We start from the raw sequence: 4,830 nt of genomic DNA, 5'->3' as shown, positions 1-4,830 counted from the left end.
CTAACTCAGGGCTGTTCTACTCTAAGCCCCTGGGGGCTACACCAGTGGGGGCTGCATGCTGTGTGGGCCGCATGCTGTGTGGGCCATACCAAGCAAGCCATGGGCCACTGGACCACACAGACACTGCCCCCTGCTGCTCCACATACAGATGCAGGCAACCCCTCAACCCTCTCTCCACATGCCTTCCCCAATGCTGCTCTGTGCAGGCAAGATCTTCCCCCAACATGGCCCAAGCTCACCCTCACCAGGGGTGAAGGCAGGAAGTGGCAGCCAGAGGAAAGGGGGAACCTGGAGACTCCAGTTGCTGTTGAAGCCAGAGTGATGGGGGGAGCAGTGGCTGGATGAGAGCTGGGAGGGCTGCAACTTAACCCATCACAGATTGCATTCAGCTTCCCAGCTGCTAGTTGGAGAGCCCTGAACTAGCCGACACTACACCATAAGGAAATATGAGTTAAAAGAACTGGACGTACTACATGGCTCTCTCTGATACACCCTTCATAAGAAAAGACTTTTATTTGATATGGTAATAATTCCCACACCCTTAATGTTGCTCCCACACCCCTGCACACATCATCAAGCATTTTCAGCACTAATAACACAGGCAGATTAGTACTTCTGTGTACTGCTGACTCACTGGAGTGGGCTTTCTTTACAGGATACTAAGTCAGATTTATTTCACTGGGCCCTAATTTCTAAAGTAGGCATGGGGACATGTAGGTGTTACCAACCAGCAAGGACATAAATAGCTCTTACTTGCTTTGCAGCTAAATAAAGTGCATTGTACATTGGCATGTATTACAACCAGTATTTCCAGCAGATTCACTCATCTGTGATGCACCCATAACTTCTTCAGCTGCAAAGGAAAGTTTGCCTTAGAAAGATGAAAAAACCAAAGAAACAGGAAGTTAGTGACGTTTTCTATGTACACAATGAAGATAACATAGGTACATTTTATTACATACCCCAAGCTCCCCAAGGCAAAACAACCTCTCCTACATTAAAAGATTATAATAATGTTTAGTAATCAAAAATTGGGTGCATCCATTGCTATGTTGGGCCTGATTCTGAGGATGGTGTACACTGGCTTCAAAGGAGCTATGTTGATTTAGTTAAGAGCCTGGCCTAGACTCTGATTCCACAATTCTACCCTTGGTGTTGCTTGCCACAATTCATTTGGGGTAGGAATGGATAGTGCTCACGAAATGAGTTTGGGTGATGTCATGAAAGTGAAAACCAGGAAGTGTTGACACAGTGATCGCTATTATGAATTGTACATGTTAAATTGCTCTTCTTTAATGTGGCTGGGTTCTAATTAAACCTCAGTGAAAGAAGTATGACAGAAAAATACACACCCAGTTACTAGCCAGGAATACCTAACAGGCAGAGACAATCCTAAACAATCCCATACTAGGTTTTACTTCAGACTTGGTGCTTGGAAGGATGGGACATGGGAGTTTACAAAGATGATTCTTTGGTTCAGAGCTTGAGAGATGCAGAATATGATGGCTGTCAATAACAGGCAGAGGGTAAAGGCACAGCTTGGATAGAAGGATAAATGAGTTATTAAGGAACTGGGCATTAGAAAGAGCCTGGGTTGAGTTGTGGCCTTATTTGGCTTCAGGAATTAAGAGATTATTTATTCTGTGACTCAGAGCTGTTGTTACTGTATGTGTGCCAGCTGGAAAAGCTGAATCTGCACAAGACCAAGTGCTGTCTGAGACAACAGTGTGCTCTGAAATAGAAACACAGGAACACAAAATGATTATTTTGACTTTCAGCTATTCTGTGATGGCTGAGGTATAAAGTGGAGAATTCCTTGTAGCCAGTGGGTTTTGCTAATGAAGTGCATGTGCAGTAACGCATGCTATGTCAGAAAGAACTCTAAAGCTTGAACGAGGTTACAAATCAGGAGTAGCGAGTTCCATTAATTATCAAGGATTAAACACTACTTTTTTTTCAGGGTTGGCTTCCCGAGCACCTCCCACAGCTTGACTGGAAGCCATCTGCTCATTTACTGGGAAGAGATTTGTCTTTATTCAGCCTCACCCAGATCTGACACACATTATTTCACTTTCAGAGTCACACCCAGTACAGGTGCAACAAATGAGTCACTGACCTGAAGTGTGAATGCTTTTTGGTTTGAGGTGTTCCGGTACGAAACTTGGGTGTGGTAGGCTCTTGTCAGGGCAAAAGAAAACAGACCCATATCAGAACTCAAAGCAGGGCAGGCCAGCCTCCAACTAATCACTCCTGGAACTGAAAAGCAGGTGTCAGCATTACTGCATTACAAAAATGAATAGGACTTCCTGGTTCTGGTACTAAAGCAAAAGACTTGATATATGCGAGGACTGAAGTGGGAACAGCTTGTTCCACTACTCCTTACTGTTGGATGTTTATGCATTCATTGAAACAGCTGCTGCTGTCTGAGATGTGCTACTGGATTAATTGGATTTTGGGACTGATCCAGTACAATAATTTCTCTGCTTTTACGTGGGACTGAAACAGAGCAGAAGAAGGGCGTGTTAATTATTCTGTGATGCCATTTATGTTTGGGAAACTTTTTTTTCACATTGCTTGGTAACTGCTCTACCAGACAGTTTTATTTTTATGATTGCATTTTATTGGAATTCTAGATTAATTTTTTCATCAGGGTTTTTAAAGAGGTAGCACCCAAAATATGGCCTTTGACAGGAAGAGAATGAGCTATGCAGATCAGATTCCAGTTTCCAAGGGAAGAAATCACAAGCTAAGCTATTGTTCACTAGATTTTGCCTTTTGCAAAGGAGATGAAAATGAAGCTGACAGCAATATCAGATATTTAATTAAATGGAATCCCCTCAGAACTGGTCCCTTTTCCAAATTCTTGACAGTTTTTTACCGTTAATTACTAAAAATGATTAGCTCACATTAGAGACTAATTGCTTGATCATTTTCAATTTCGTAATTACCCCTTCTTAAAGTCACTAGTAAAGCTTCATTGGCATGGCTCAGCTTTGTTCAGAAAAAAAAATACATGGCTGAATGAGGATTTATTTTTTTGTATGATGGCAATGTTTACCTGTCCCATTCTGTACAGAGAAAAGAATGGTTTAATACAAAAGGCAAAAGTGCTGCATTATGTGCTTTGGGTTCATTTTTCATCTTGGCCACAGGCTTTCTACATAATATAGTTGCCTCTCATTACACTTTAACCCAGATCTGAAACAGGATGTAAATGCCTGAACTTGAATAGAATTGGAGGGCCTAACTTTTAATTTTCAGTTCTCTCTCTCAGCTGGGGAAGGGAGAAGGTGCTAAACACCGCTGCTACAGACCCATGATCCCTCTCTTCCTGACCTGTTGAATTTCATTTGCTTTAAATGCTGCACAGCGCCACAGCTTCAATATGAAATATGGAGAGTGCACCTCCTTCCTTCCAAGCCACCCTAGAGCATGGTAGTTATGGGGGTTGGGAGACATGGGTTGGAAGCTGATCAGGCTAGCAAGCAAGGTTATTAAAGGCCATGCCCCTCATGAATAGTTGCCAAGTAAACAGTGGGAAACAACAGAAGTGCCACCTGCTGTTCATTAAGAGAAAGCATCTACAACCGCATTGCTTTAGGAGAGGTGTAGGCAACATTTTTTGGCCAGAGTGCCGAAAAAACCCACAATGTCTACCTTGGAAGGTGCCGGAGTACAGACATGCTGGAGCCCGGAGCAGCTGTTTGCTGCCTCCCTGCTGCAGCTGGCCCACGGAGCCCAGGCTGCTTGCAGCCTCCCAGCTGCCTGCTGGGAGCAGCCTGAGCTCTGTGGCTGGCAGCAGCTGCCTAGAGCCCAGGCTGGTGGTGGCGTGCCGAGCAAAATGGCCTTGTGTGCCATGCTCAGCACGCATGCCGGGGGTTGCTAACCCCTGCTTTAGGGAGTCTGGCCCATGTGTGGTGGGGGAGCTTTGAGCTGAACTTTTGGATCAGGTCCTCAGGGACCCCAAGGTCCTGGATCACAATTGGGTCTAGGCAGGAGCTAAGCATTTACCTGCTCAGAATGGGATGGTTCTGGTTACCCCTAGAGGCAGCCAGTGGAACACCAAGAGCATTGAGCCATCTCCAGCATTAAGCAGCAATTCTTTCTATTGTAATTTTGGACCCAGGCTCTTCATTTGCATTCGTAACCTGGGTGGTACTCCAAGATGTACCCCCTCTCCATTTGAAGGGATCAGAGCAGGTGCACAAGCTCTGTGGGAGGTGTAGGGACCCTCCTTCCCCTATAGAGCAGAGCCAGATCACCAATGGGGACTTAACCATATACCTTTTAATGAGAAAAACAGTAGTGGGAACATGACATGTATAAACCAGGGGGTATAGGGGACACTACAACACCCCGAGCGGGCAGGATTCAATAAAGGTTAGGCATTTACATTCATAGACATATTCATGCGGCCGACAAAAGACAGGTTTAACAAAATATAAAAGACAAACAGCACACAAACAATACTGGTTGGCAAAATATAAAAATCACAAAATACAAAACATTAAATAACAAGAAATATAGGGCCTAGGTATCTGAAGTGGGGAAAGAGGGACAAAACACAATGACCCCCTTCCACTGCAACAAGAATTCCTCCCTCTTACTTTACTCACCCCACTTCAAACTAGCTGGAACTTGAACTCAGATCTCCAACATGGTTGGCAGAAACTCTTACCACACAGCCACCAGCACTGGTACTATAACAAGCTGCTAGGGGTTTTGACCTTCCAGGAGCCCCAGCCTCACGTCAAGCTTCCCGGCCTCTTGCTGGAGGAGCTGGAAGCAGAGCTGGGAACCTCTCAGGTCACTGCTCAGTTTCCTGCTGGA

At 44.8% G+C, this 4,830-nt stretch overlaps 1 long non-coding RNA gene across 1 annotated transcript in view; it reads right to left on the bottom strand.

Moving 5' to 3' along the window:
* Window positions 1–644: 644 nt before the first annotated feature.
* Window positions 645–4,830, bottom strand: part of LOC102370203 — a 4,894-nt gene continuing 708 nt past the window's right edge. The window contains exons 2-3 of the long non-coding RNA XR_322889.2: window positions 2,117–2,256; window positions 645–871 (exon numbers count right to left, since the gene is read on the bottom strand). This is a non-coding gene — a long non-coding RNA (uncharacterized LOC102370203). The remainder of the gene's footprint in view (window positions 872–2,116; window positions 2,257–4,830) is intronic.

The sequence above is a fragment of the Alligator sinensis genome, unplaced genomic scaffold (genome assembly GCF_000455745.1).
Source record: "Alligator sinensis unplaced genomic scaffold, ASM45574v1 scaffold243_1, whole genome shotgun sequence".
Lineage (NCBI taxonomy): Eukaryota > Metazoa > Chordata > Crocodylia > Alligatoridae > Alligator > Alligator sinensis.
Note: the sequence above shows the minus strand (reverse complement) of the source record. Positions and strands in the feature narration are given on the sequence as shown.